Raw genomic sequence first — 14,836 nt, 5'->3', positions numbered from 1 at the left:
TGGCAAGGTTGATGGATAGCTGCTGCTAGAAGCTGGTATTTAACATGATCTCTTCAGGTTTTATCTAATTTATTTTGCTCATCCCTGTTATTGAAGACTTTGAAAGCCAGGTTAAGGAAGTCTTGTTGTGGGATTTGAGGGGCATCTTCAGCCTTTTTAAGTTTGTGCCAGATGTCGGGGTTAGATTGGTAAATAAAATGGATGTTAAGAACAATAGTTGCTTCTCGGGAGGCAGGGTAGAGGAGGGTCCTCTGTAAGGCTAGAAAGAAACTGGGCAGGGTTCTCATCTGCTTTCTGGGAGATATCTTTGAGTTTTTCAAAGTTTACAGCCTCATGAGCAGCTTTGTTAAGGCTGAAATGAGGCAAGTAACCATATGGTTACGGGATGCTCGGCTGGAGTCTGTGGCTTGGTATTCCCAGGAAGGCTCTTCCTGGGGAACTTGCAGTGGCTCCTACGGGCTTAGTAGGATCCTGCGGATGAAGGTCATAGGCATGTGCCTGGGCTGCAAGCCACGCTCTTTCCTTCTCTTCCAAGAGGAGGGTAGAAGAGAGAATAATATAGAGATCATGCCAAGTAAGTTCATAAGACTGGGTGAGATATTTAAATTCTTTGATATAAGTATCAGGATTAGAAGAGAAGGACCCGAGACTTTTTTCAATTTGGGAGAGATCAGAGAGGGAAAAGGGGACGTGGACACGGACAATCCTTTGGGCCCCGGCTACTTCCCAGAGGGGGAGTAAGGGAGCTGGTTGCTGGGTAGGTTGGGCTCGAAAGCAGGTAAGGGGTGGAAATGGGGAAGACTCAGAGTCAGAAGTGGGGTGGTTGGAGAGAGTGGGGGGAAAGGGGTAGAGCTGGAGTGGAGCTGTACAGTGGGGGACCATGATGCTTCAGTGGAGGATCATGTTGTTGTCGAGGAGGGGAAAAATTGGTGGGATCAAAGGAAGAGGAGTCGTCAGCTAGAACTTTTGGGGGGGTGGCAGGAGACAATTTGGGTTTGGAGCAGGCGAGGAGGATTTGGAAAGTAGAGCAGGACTGGCAGAGGGAAGGGTGGTTACAAAGAATGAAGAAAGTCTGAACATAAGGAATCTCAGACCATTTCCCATTGCAATGGCAAAAGTTGTCTGGGTCTCTAAGTAAATTGAAATCGGAAGTGCCATTTTCAGGCCATTGGGAGCCATTGTCCAACTGGTATTGAGGGCATGCAGTATTGCAGTAAAAGATAAGCCTCTTAGAATGGACCTCTGAACAGAGGCAGAGAACATTGAGATTGTGGAGGAGACACCCAAGGGGTCGGCCTTGGAAGGGGTAGACTGAGAGGCTCCCATAGTGAATGGAGGAGGTGGGGTAGAGGAAGAAGAGACCACCAATGACAAGGACTGCGGGAGAAGGCGTCCCCTTTCCTGCGGGCCTAGTCCAGAGTAGAGGAGGTAGCCGCCATGTCAGCCATCCCTGAAATGGAGGAACCGGAGGCCTGGAGGCCAGAGGAAGCCCTTGGCCCAGCTCTGGGTCTTTTAGAAGTGAAGAGAAGGTCAAGAGTTCCATGTAAATGGCAAAAGTCTCTCTTACTCACCCCTAGCAGAGGTTCTGATGGTGGATAAGGTCGCAAACAATGGGAGAGTCTGGGATATGCTCTGGGTCTTTGGCAGGTTCAGTAAGGGGAGGTTGGCCAGGTGAGGGGTTATAGAGGAGAGAGAGAAAGAGAGATTGAGAGAGAGTGAGTCCTCTAAGGATGCCCAGCCAGAGCCTATCCCCTTCCGGGTTTCAGCACCAAAATGTAAGTTTGGCTGAGAGAAAGAATGAGAGAGAGAGACCCAAGGTCAGGCAAGTAAGTTTATTAACCTGCTGGGCTGCACCACCACAGTCAGAGAAGGCAGCCCTGAGCTTATAAAATGAGGAGTTGATATGGGGGAGAGAGACCCCGGGGTTATTTGTTGGTTGACTTTACCACATATCATCTTGTGACTGGCTTACAATATATTATCCTGTGAAAATAGGAATTTACAAGAGGGTGTAACTTAGGTTTATCCACATTGTCATGACCTCCCCTGTGCTGCCCCGGGAGCTGTAATCAGGTTTTGCTGAGCAAGTGACCTTGCTGTGGCGCCTAGATAAGAGTTCGAGAATGCAGCTGCAGAATATTCAGGCTAAGAGTCAGCTGCATTGAGGTGGGGGGATCCTGGGGCAACTTGTCCCTAACAATAACAAGTATTGAGGAGAGTGTGAAGCTACTGGTAGACTCATAAGCCCTTGTTGTAGGAGCTATTTGATGCTCATAGCAACATGGATAAATCTCCAAGTAATTATGCAGGGTGAAAGAAGCCAGACAATAAAGAGCACGTATTACAGGATTCCATTTGAATAAAGTTCTATATGTGAGCTAATCTATGGTAACTGAAAACAGATCAGTGTTGCCAAGGAACAGGGTGGGGCAGTGGGAGAGGGGAGTGATTACAATGGGGCATGGGGACATTTTTGGGAAGGAGTTAAATGTTCATTACCCAGACAGAGGTGACAGTTTCACAGGTGCATGCCTATGTCAAAACTATTTCAATTGCAAAGTTTACAGTATCAATCAAATGTAAAGGTGATTTTATATTAATAATAATTTTATGAAGCTAAAAAAAGCCATAACTATAATAATAAATAAACCAACAGTTTATCTTGTGTCATTTTTTAGAAATACACATCCAAACCAGATTGCTAGTTCATTAAATTCCACAACTAGAGAATCATTCTTTTGAACTTGAATAAAATATGAATAACTAAGGACATCAACATTTTAAATCTTTCACCTCAGCCCAAATTCCATAAAGTGGATCTGCCTGTGTCCTTCATGGTCTGATTTCTCTTCAGCGACAGCTTCCATCTCTCACCACCTCACCTGGACCCCAGGCATAGAGAACCATAGTCTCAGCTTCTATGCTTTTCTGCATATACCTGCATGCCTTGGCTTCTGCTCTGTGCTCTACCTACATTACACTTTGCCCCCTTCTGCGTCTGCCCCCCCAATCTTCATTCAAGATAAAGTTGATTGTCCTCCTGAAGCATTCCTTTACCAATCACCTCCACCCATCCCCTCCTGCCCAAGCTCTGGCTCAGGATGATAAAGCTTCTCCTTTTTCTGTTTCCATGGAATCTTCTTTACCTCCATTATCACAATTCAGTGACTGCAATCTTCTTGAAAGCAAGGAATACTCTTTCAACACAATGAATGAGCACTAGACCTTACTTAGAGAGCACAAACTACAAACCATATTCTGTCCGGAGGCCATGAAGCTGTTTTGTTTAACTTGCAAAGAATTTGGAAAAATTTGACATTGAAATCTAGGCCAGGCTGGGTGCAGTGGCTTATGCCTACAATCCTAGCAATTTGGGAGGCTGAGACAGGAGGATTATGTGAGGCCAGGAGTTTGACAGCAGCCTGGGCAATATAGTGAGACCCCATCTCTACAAGAAATAAAAACATTAGCTGGACATGACAGCACATGCCTGTAGTTGCAGCTGCCTGGAGGGATAATGTGGGAGGATTGCTTGAGCCTGGGAGGTTGAGGCTGCAGTGAGCAATAATTGTACTACTGCACTGCAGCCTGGGTGACAGAGACCCTGTCTCAAAAAAAAAAAAAAAAAAAAATCTAGGCTAGCATTGTTGCACAGTAACAAGTCCGTAGAGCAAAAGGCAGTTATGAAGAATGTCCGATTTACAACAATCCTCACCACTCTCCGTCGGCTCCCAACACATACTGTCACTTTCCTTATTTCTTGACTTGGCTGGGGCCTTCTCTGGGTGCAACGTTCCCTGGCTCTGATGGGCAGTTGACCTGGGTTTCATGTTAAATGAGCAATCAACATTTTTAAAATGAAGACTTTTTTAGATTAGAATAAATAATTGGAAGAAAAGTCTTTTCAAAAGAGGAGAGAACATGCCTTTTTTGGAACAAGAGTGAATTGGGGTGTAATTTTTTTCCCAGTTATTATATCCCAAGCCAGAGTCATTCATTTTCATGATTTAAAATGTCTCCAAATGGTTGTCTACATTTTGGCCAAAATAGTTGCTGTGTTTATTCAAACCACTCTATGCCCATCTAAAATATGTTTGATAAATGTATAATAAGCTAGATTGATCTTGGTGAAGGAAGGCGGAACTGCTACTTACAGGTGCCACAGGATATGGGTTCAGAGTTTATATACAGCTAATCACAGATCTGTCCAATTTAAGGTGCTCCTAACAATTTGAAAACATTCCATGATAATTGATTTATAACAAAACACTGGACCCTAATGAAATAACTCAGATTTCATCACCTTATTTCCACTAGAATCTTCATCTTGTCTGCCCACTGCATCCGTGATTGCTGTTTGGCTGCTCTTCCCTTCCCATTAAGGAAGCAAATAGTTTCCGAAAGTAGTTTAATTGGCGTGTAAGTCAGGAAGCCACTTCTAATTGTAGTTCAATGATGCCATTTTAAAAGCCACAGTCTGCTGAGGGCCATCCTGGAAGAGAGGGTATTTTATGCCCTGGTAAGGGCAAAGTAGCACATGTGGGAAGCTTTCATTACCGATGGACTTCTTGAACACAGTAGGGTGGATACGGTATTCTATGAATTCCATAAAACATCTTCCAGAAAGTCACACATAAAAAATAGAAGCAAATAAACAGAAAACAAATTATCAACTATTTCAAAATCATGTTACCTCTAAATTCATAAATATTCTTCCATAATAGAAATGAAGGAGATAAATATATACATTTTTAAAGATTATGAGAAAATTTCCCTTTATAAATGGGGGAAGTATATGTAAGTGATTTATTGTAATTATATAAGAATAAATTATTTTTGACTTTCTTGACCATTCTGTTTCTAGGTGACCGGACTTCACTCCTGCAAATGCCCAGAAAGTAGGGATGCCTGGTGAATGAACGTCTTTACGAGGAAGAAGAAGGTGCTGTAGTCAGTGAGGCTTTGCCAGGCCTTGGTGATATCCAACCCATCATAAAGTCAAAAGAGTCCTGAGATTTGGCCTACCAACTCGGCACCTTCTTTCCATTCAGGGTGTTAGTAATAAAAAAAACTGAAAAAATGACACCTGTACTCCTGCTGATGTCCAGCTCAGTAGTTATTAACATACGTATGGTCCCCAAACGCCTCATAGTGAGCCCTGTACATAGTAGTGGCTCAACAGACAGTTGTTAATTTCCTGATCTGACCTGTGGTGCACGCCACAGGAGTGTGGTTGATGTGCCACTCCATTCAAGGCACACTTTAATCGGTCTGCGCCCCCCGTCCCCACCCCGGGTCAACAGAATCTTGAATGAAAATATCTCTAATAATGCTTAGAATGTGCTATAGCAACAGCAAGAAGCAGCTGAGAATGACTGACCTCACTGCATGAAATGAGACTGATGGACAGTTCTCTATGCAGTTACCTTAATTATGGATAGAAATAAGGTAGATAAAGGAATAAACAAGTAAATATGAGTAGAAATAAAGCAATTAGAATTAATTAAAATGTTTCTACCTATTATTTCTTTTTCTTTCTCTCCATCTATCTATCCATCTGTTATGTAAATACAATACTTAATAAATGCTATACAATGATGTTCTGGTAGTAAGTTTTTAATTCTTCCCAAGGAACTGAAGAAACAGGTGTGTTGGTTTCCTAGGGCAACCATAAACAATGTGCCACAACCTGGGTGGCTTAAACAACAGAAATCTATTGTCTCATAGTTCTGGAGAAAAGAAATTCAAAACTTATTCTGAGATGTTGGTAGGGTTGATTCCTTCTGAAGGCTAGGAGGGAGAATCTATCCCATGCCTCTCTCCTAGCTTCTGGTGGGCTGCTGGCAATCTTTAATGGTCCTTCATTTGTAAAAGCATCACTCTGATGATTTCTGCCTTTCCTTTTACATTGCGTTCTCCCTATGTGATGTCTCTGGGTCCAAATTCCCCCTTTTTATAAGAATGCCAGTCATATTAGATTAGGGACATCCTACTCCAGCAGGACCTCATCTTAGCTAATTACATCTGCAATGACCCTATTTCCAAATAAGGTCACAGTCTGAAATACATAAAGTTAGGACTTTAGCCTATATATTTGGAAGGACCACAGTTCAACTCATAGCAGCAGATAGGCTTAAGCAAAGTGTTCTCACCTTTCCTGTGCCACACTGTGTCCAGATCCCACTGACACTTCACTGTTTGTCTTACGCTATTCTTGTCTTGTGTAAAAGTGCCCTGGATACATATGTAACAAACCTGCACATTGTGCACATGTACCCTAAAACCTAAAGTATAATAATAAAAATAAAAATAAAAATAAAAAGTGCCCTGGGATGGTTATTACTTTGCTAGGGACTTCATTGTAACTGATAACTCCAGGCCAGGCAAAGGCCAGGCTTTAAGAGCAGTCTTCATCAATTCTGTGTAAAGGAGGTTGCCCTTCAGCCATGCTGTCTGGGTGTACACCGCCTGTTATGTGACAGGTGAAAAAGACTTCTCTAGGTGGTTGTGTCCTGTGAGAGCTCTTCTCTGTGTCTTCCTCTGCTTTTTTTGTCCCAATGTGGAGCTGGCTGCCAAGGGTAACTGCCAGATTGATGTGGATAGGCTCCTTCACTGCCCAGGAATGCACTCTGATAGGTGTACTGTCTTTGATCGACCGTGGACTTTAACATTTAACAGCGCTACATCCAGCCACATGGTCTGCATGGATGCTATTCAGTAAAACTGTCAGATTGGTCATAACCCTTTGATTTAGACATTTAAAACTAAGTTTCTCATTCACCTTGCAAAGGTGCCACATTCCCCAGTTTGTCACTAAGCACGTAAGTAAAAATAGAAATTCAAAAACTTTACAAAGCTAGGTTAACGTATGTTCCTGGACTTCCCTTTAGCTACATAACCCTATTATGTATTCCTCATTACATGCATGTATCAAAGTATGTCATGTAGCCCCATAAATATATACACCAACTATGTACCCACAAAAATAAATTAAAAATTAAAATTAAAACCAAAGGGAGGAGAGTATAATGAGGCAGTTGTGACCCACGGCTTGAACTAGCTTTTCAGGGTTACTTTGGAATGTCCTTATCCAAGAAAAGTGGTCCATTTAGTCAATAGGGGCTTAGAAATTAGTTTTTAGTTTATAAGTGGAAAAAAGAATTTTTAATCCTGAGCCATAGCTCTCAGTCAGTCAGTCCCTGCAGGGAACCCTGTTCTTTACTCTGGAGATAAACACTGTTTTTCTTTTCCACTGAATAACACCACATTTCAAAATGACGGGAAACATCTTGAAACTAAGAGATATGGCCTTATTAAATTTGATTTGGTTTCCATTGTAATTAATTTAATCACATGCATTCTAGAGTTTGTCCTCAGTCTTCTCCTACTTTAGGCCCATGATCTGTTGAATTTTCTCAGCTCCCTGCTCAACAGCAAGAAATCAGAATTATTTTAAAACCTCATTGTGGCTGGGAGCAGTGGCGCATGCCTGTAATCTCAGCAATTTTGGAGGCCAAGGTGGGCAGATCACTTGTTGTCAGGGGTTTGAGACCAGCCTGGACAACAGAGTGAAACCCCATCTCTACTAAAGATACAAAAATTAGCTAGGTGTGGTGATTCATGCCTGTAATCTCAGCTACTTGGGACGCTGAGGCAGGAGAATCACTTGAACCTGGGAGGCAGAGGTTTCAGTGAGCCAAGATGGTGCACTGCACTCCAGCCTGGGCAACAGACCAAGAGTCTGTCTCAAAATAATAATAATAAATAAAAATAAAAATTTCATTGTGTTTCAAACAAAATTTCTTTTGTATATCAACTGTGTCAACTTGCATATTAACTATAATCATTTTGTTTACTTTATATCCAATCTTGAGAAATCTTTGAGGACTAATTTCACTCTTTTCTGCCATTTTGGTAAACATACCAAATGCCATCAAACAAAATGCACAAAATTCCTGAGAAATACATTTTCTCCTTGAGGAGTAGACTTGCTGTGTTAGAGGAACTCATGGTTATCAAGCTTCTGGTTTAATAAACATGACTAGAATTCTCTATCTTAATATGAGTAGCTAGGTATTCACAAGGCATCTAGAAGGTCAATATTTATGGTCTGAAAATAGCCACATTTTTTTGCTGGCCACAAATTACAATGGAAGAATGTTTATGGCCATACAAGACATCTTCTACCAAGCCTGAAAAATGTATAGATGTCCTAGGAGTGCAACATTTTTTTCTTAAAGATAATATTAATGAGTTAGCTTAGGTCAACGAGTTAATGGTCATTGTTAATACCAATAGCCCTGACTTTAGTGAGTATATCTGCACCTTCCAAGTTTAATTATAACTCTTTCTCTTTATGGTTAGAGTGGAGACACTAACAAAAGATGATGCATTCCTGCTCTTGTTTTCTGAGGATGTCCAACTCTGTAATGGAGTCATTTGTAATAAACTTGCTTCTTTCACTGTGTTGTCTGACTCACCTCAAATTTTTTCCTGCACAAGATCTAAGAATCCTACTTTGTGGTCTGTATCAGGACCCTCTTTTCCAGCAACATCTGTCAGCAACAGCATGAAGGGACACCAAGACAAGACCCCCACTCCAAGGAAAACAATCCACATAGAATCAGTCAGCTGGCAAGTGGGCTGTCTTTTAGAGTCGTGAAGCCATTCAGGTTGGCAAGAATGATTATCCAATATTACTTAAGTGAGAGGCCCTAGGGTATAACATCAGGGTGAGAGACTCAGCCCAAAGTTAGAGACCTGGAGGTGTCATACTCAGAATAGAGGCCAAGCCCACAGGGTTAGAGGCCCTGGGGAATGTTGAGAAGAATGGATTTGGCTAAACAAGATGTTTGCCACTTTCTGTTTTTTGACTGTCCACCTTGTACTCTTTGTCCCTCACCTGAGTGCTCTGCATGTTGTTGCCTTTCTGCTCACCACCTCCGTTTTGTAGTGGCCTGGAGGCTGCCCCAGGAAAGAGGCCCCAAACGGTTTAGCTTTTACTTTCCTCAGCGATCCTCTGACTTTTAGCCTTGATGTCTTAGAGCTATTGCTGCTACCACTTTTGTAGTTGGCAAAGCCAATAAACTAACATTAGAACAGCACCTACAGGTTTTTGACCCCACACCAAGGGAAGGGGGTCCTAGAAGCTAAAGGGCACCAGTGGATAATAGGAGAACATTTATGAAAGTGTCAGGCCTTATTACTAGACACTCCAGACATAACCCTTAAAGCCTGCCAAACCATAAACCCAGCTACTTATCTGCCAGAGTCCACAGGTGCTCCCAGCCTTTCTGGCATACAGGTTGTATTAGTCTGTTCTCATGCTGCTAATAAAGACATATCTGAGGCTGGGTAATTTGTAAAGAGAAGAGGTTTAATTGACTCACAGTTGCACATGGTCGGGGAAGCCTCATGCTCATGGCAGAAGGCAAATGAGGAGCAAAGTCACATCTCTTACATGGCAGCAGGCAAGAGAGCTTGTGTAGGGGACTCCCCTTTATAAAACCATCAGCTGTAACCCCAGCACTTTGGGAGTCCAAGGCAGTGGATGACCTGAGGTGAGGAGATCGAGGCCAGCCTGGCCAACATGGTGAAACCCCGTCTATACCAAAAGAGCTTGTGTAGGGAACTCCCCTTTATAAAACCATCAGCTGTAATCCCAGCACTTTGGGAGTCCAAGGCAGTGGATGACCTGAGGTGAGGAGATCGAGGCCAGCCTGGCCAACATGGTGAAACCCCGTCTATACTAAAAGTACAAAAATTAGACAAGCATGGTGGTGGGCGCCTGTAATCCCAGCTACTCAGGAGGCTGAGACAGGAGAATCGCTTGAACCCAGGAGTCAGAGGTTGCACTGAGCCAAGATCATGATAACACACTCCAGCCTGAGAACAGAGCAAGACTCTGTCTCAAAAATAAATAAATAAATAAACCATCAGATCTCATGAGGCTTATTCACTGTCATGAGAACAGAATGGGAAAGACCCATCCCCTGATTCGATTGCCTCCCACTGGTTCCCTCCCACGATATATGGGAATTAGGGGAGCTGCAATTCAAGATAAGATTTGACTGGGGACACAGCCAAAGCATGTCATAGGTTATGAAACAAATTTATTCTAGAAGGCCAGACTTAAGAGAGATGAGCCCCTTGACCATCCCAAGAGTGCTTAGCAGATGCAAGTTGTTTTATGCATCAGGAAAACAGAAGGGCTAGATATGCTATTATTAGTCAGCACAAGAGAATCAAGGCACAAGCCTTGCTGGCCTCGACCTCAGCTCAAAAAGCTGAGTTAATTGAACTTATTAGGCCCCTGCAATTGGGAAAGGATTTAAAAGTTAACATTTACACTGATTCCAAGTATGATTTTTTAGTGCTTCATGCTTATGCTGCAATTTGGAATGGGTATGGACTCCTGACACCCAAGGGCTTTTCCATAAAACATCATTCAGATTTTGAGCCTGTTAGAATGCTGCTTTGCTGCCAAAAAGTGACTATAATTAATTGCAGAGGACATCAAAAGAGAGACTGACCATGTAAAAGGAAATGCCCTTGTAGATGCTGCAGCCAAGGGTCCTGCACTGAAAGGGCCAATGAAGCTTATGGGCGTGCTGGTCAGCATACATAGAACTGGGCCAGAATACTCTGAAGAAGAACAAAAATGGGCCAGGGATTGCATTTCAGTCCAGGGTCCCTCTGGCTGGCTGAATGATGGTAATAAATTACTAATGCCAAGTACCAATCATAGGGATATAATTCAGCACTTTCATGATTCTTTTCACCCTAGAAGGGATTCTTTGTTTCTGTTAATGTCTCATTTGTTTATAGGGATAAATCTTTTCAAAACACTAAAACAGGTGACTCAGCACTGTGAGCTCTATGCCTCACATGACCCAAACGGCCAGAAATTTTCTCCTCCAGTTAAACCTGTCCAAAAATTGAGGAACCTATCCAGGTGAGAACTGGCAACTCTAATTTACACCGATGACTTCCTGCAGGAGATTCAAATATTCAAATATTTGCTAATACTTACTGATACCGTCACTGGTTAGATTGAGGCATTCCCCACCCCATCTGAAAAATGTTTACTAGAAGAAATAACTCCTCAGTCTGGGTAATCTAAAAGCCTGCAAAGTGACAATGGCCCATGTTCCACAGCAGGTGTAACCCATCACCTATCCTCAGCTTTAAGAGTCCAATATCACCTTCACTCTGCTGGAGACCGCAGTCCTCGGGAAAGGTGAAAGGGCTAATCCTACCGTAAAGAAGACTCTAGCTAAATCAGAGGCCCGACTATCTCTAACACCCATAGCTTACTGCGGGTTAGAACTGCCCCAAAGTAAAACGTATAATTAAGTCCTGTTGAGTTAACATATGGAAGGCCTTTCCTAACCACAGATCTCCTAATAGATGAAGGGACACATCCATTACAAAAATATGTCATCAATCTGGGACAGGAGCAAAGGCACTCTGTTAATATGAAAACAAGAGTCTTCCTCTCCCACATGGGAGGAAAATTCAGTTTCAGCTCAGCTAGGGATCTAGCCTCACTAAAGACGTGGGAGGAAGTTCTCCAGCTGAGCAGCTTTCCCCAACGTGGAAAGGACCACAGGAAGGACACCTGAGCTCTCCAACAGACGTTCAACGCCAAGGGATTCACAGGTGGGTGCACCTGTGTGGAAGTAAAGCTGTTGCTTATTCTGGGAGCCCAATCCGAGGCTGAGGGAGGTGGGCGCAGGGCTATTTCAGCGTTGGCGGAGGGCAGGCTCCTCCTTCTCGTGCTTCTGCTGCCTCCCAAATCCCGCCTTGGCCATGAGGGAGATTGTGCTCACGCAGGCCGGGCAGTGCGGGAACCAGATCGGCGCCAAGGTTGGCAGCCGGGGCTCTGAGGGCCCGGCCCGGGCCTGCCGGGTGGCCAGGGAAGATGTTGGCAGTGGCGGGGCAGTGCCCCTGCATTGCGGCCCCTGGGCTCCCTGCCGGGGACGGTGGAACTGGGCGGCTGGCGAGGCGGCCGGGGTGGACCCCAGGGACACGGCGGCCTAGGGATGGGGGTGCGGATGAGGGTGGGGTGGGAGAGCGGCTGGGGCGCCTCCGTGACTCAGCCCTGGCCTGTCTGGCTCCTCCCGTCTCTGGCAGTTCTGGGAGGTGATCTCCGATGAACATGCCGTCGACTCCGCTGGCACCTACCACGGGGACAGCCACCTGCAGCTGGAGCGCATCAACGTGCACTACAACGAGGCCAGCGGTGAGACCCCGTCCTTCCCCCACCGCCCTCCTGGGAACGAGGCCCTCCCCTGCTAATGCCCTCCCCCCTCTCAGGTGGCAGGTACGTGCCCCGCGCTGTGCTCGTGGATCTGGAGCCGGGCACCATGGACTCTGTGCGCTCAGGGCCCTTCGGGCAGATCTTCAGGCCAGACAACTTCATCTTCGGTGAGCTGCGGGCGAGGACTGGGGTCAGGGCAGCTCAAAATCCACGAGTGCCCCAAGGTCATCGCTGTGGGCACTGTGGAGCCAGGGCCCCTGAACAGCCTCCTATCCTCCCAGTCGAGTTGCTTGATCTGCTTCTCCTAAATGGGCTTTGGGAGGAAGGCCCGGGTGTCTCCTCGAGGTGAGGAGCTACCGATGTAAACTGCCTGCGGGGAGCTGAGCTGGGGTCGTGGCTACTGCCTTCCGTGAAAATGGGCAGGAGCTGCCTGCAGCGAGGTCTGTTAGCCCGTCTCAGGTTTGACTCCTGACTTAATTCCTAACAGGGGAAGCTGCTGTCCTGTAACTGGGGGAGGGGGTTTCATTTGCTCCACCTGCAGGGCTAATGGTGCTTTCACCTCACACATGACACTGGCGCTTTCTGCGTTATGGTGGTGACCACTGATGACCGTACACGTGGCCATCGAGTGACTGGCTGTACTGTCTTACAGGTCAGTGTGGTGCCGGAAACAACTGGGCCAAGGGACACTACACAGAAGGCGCGGAGCTGATGGAGTCAGTGATGGACGTTGTCAGAAAGGAGGCTGAGAGCTGTGACTGCCTGCAGGGTTTCCAGCTGACCCACTCCCTGGGTGGGGGGACTGGGTCTGGCATGGGTACCCTTCTGCTCAGTAAGATCCGGGAGGAGTACCCAGACAGGATCATAAACACATTCAGCATCCTGCCCTCGCCCAAGGTGTCAGACACCGTGGTGGAGCCCTACAACGCCACCCTCTCAGTCCACCAGCTCATAGAAAATGCGGACGAGACCTTCTGCATAGATAACGAAGCGCTATATGACATATGTTCCAGGACCCTAAAACTGCCCACACCCACCTATGGTGACCTGAACCACCTGGTGTCTGCTACCATGAGTGGGGTCACCACGTGCCTGCGCTTCCCCGGCCAGCTGAACGCTGACCTGCGGAAGCTGGCCGTGAACATGTTCCCGTTTCCGCGGCTGCATTTCTTCATGCCTGGCTTTGCTCCACTGACCAGCCGGGGCAGCCAGCAGTACCGGGCCTTGACTGTGGCTGAGCTTACCCAGCAGATGTTTGATGCTAAGAATATGATGGCCGCCTGCGACCCCCCGCCATGGCCGCTACCTAACGGCGGCTGCCATTTTCAGGGGTCGCATGCCCATGAGGGAGGTGGATGAACAAATGTTCAACATTCAGGATAAGAACAGCAGCTACTTTGCTGACTGGCTCCCCAACAATGTAAAAACAGCCGTCTGTGACATCCCACCCCAGGGGCTAAAAATGTCGGCCACCTTCATTGGGAATAATACAGCCATCCAGGAACTCTTCAAGCGTGTCTCAGAGCAGTTCACAGCAATGTTCAGGTGCAAGGCCTTTCTCCACTGGTACATGGGCGAGGGCATGGATGAGATGGAATTCACCGAGGCCCAGAGCAACATGAACGACCTGGTGTCTGAATATCAGCAATATCAGGATGCCACGGCCGAGGAGGAGGAGGATGAGGAGTATGCTGAGGAGGAGGTGGCCTAGAACTCTCCTTTTCTAGGTAAAGGGGGGGAAGCAGTGTGGATTCTTTACTGTGTTGACAGCTATGTGTCACTACGCGCTTGTTCGTTTGTGTCTTCCCATCTCCTCCTGCTGCATTTTTCAAAGCATTTTTATAGTATGTAGTTTTGCCTAATAAAGTATTTTCACAGCATCTGGTTTCCCCTCCAACTTCTTTCTATGGGCCCTCTGGCTACTGCTGCCAGATGCGCACAGTTGTCCTCCAAGGCTGAAGCTGTCTGGGTTTATCACACGCCCAGGAACGAGCATTCCAGTGGCTCCAGGAGGGGTCGGCGTGGGCTGTGGACGTGGCAGGCAGGCTTCACACGAACTTGGGGATGCCCTGGGCCTTGGGCAGCGACGTGGTGGAAAACCTGTTCCTGAAGGCAAGCCTTGGCTTATCCCATGTGCCAAATTCTAGGGGACCAGCTGGCCATGTTTCTGGAATTTTAAAAGGGGTCAGCGACCCTGGTGGACAATGTCCCCAAAGTCCCATCTCGGGGTAGGAATGTGGTCAGACAGCTGGCTCTGAACCAGCAATGAAGGGTGGGCAAGTGGGACCCCAGCCACTCCATCACCATGACAGCCTGTGTGTGTTTGTGTGGCCTCATTCTCTTAATGAGGTGGGCATGGGATATCTGGCAGGGACTAGGCAGGAATCAAGCCCAGTGTCTGCTCACATGCACTGAACGCTATGTAGACGGGGATTAGGTCCTGGGGGCTGTAGATGGTGGTTGCTGGGCCTGTGTGCTCAGGGCAGTCTCTCCAAAGGCACAGATGGGGTTTCTGAACAGGACCTGGGGAGACAGGCCGGTGCTCACAAATGCTGTTTCCCCCAACTGGCAACC

The 14,836-nt window shown here is 46.2% G+C and overlaps 1 pseudogene; it reads left to right on the top strand.

Moving 5' to 3' along the window:
• The first annotated feature begins 11,557 nt into the window (after positions 1 to 11,557).
• LOC116812621 (tubulin beta-8 chain-like) lies at positions 11,558 to 14,044 on the top strand (annotated as a pseudogene).
• Positions 14,045 to 14,836: the final 792 nt, after the last annotated feature.

The sequence above is a fragment of the Hylobates moloch genome, unplaced genomic scaffold (assembly GCF_009828535.3).
Source record: "Hylobates moloch isolate HMO894 unplaced genomic scaffold, HMol_V3 SCAFFOLD_9, whole genome shotgun sequence".
Classification (NCBI taxonomy): domain Eukaryota; kingdom Metazoa; phylum Chordata; class Mammalia; order Primates; family Hylobatidae; genus Hylobates; species Hylobates moloch.
This window is presented reverse-complemented; position numbering and strand designations above follow the sequence as displayed.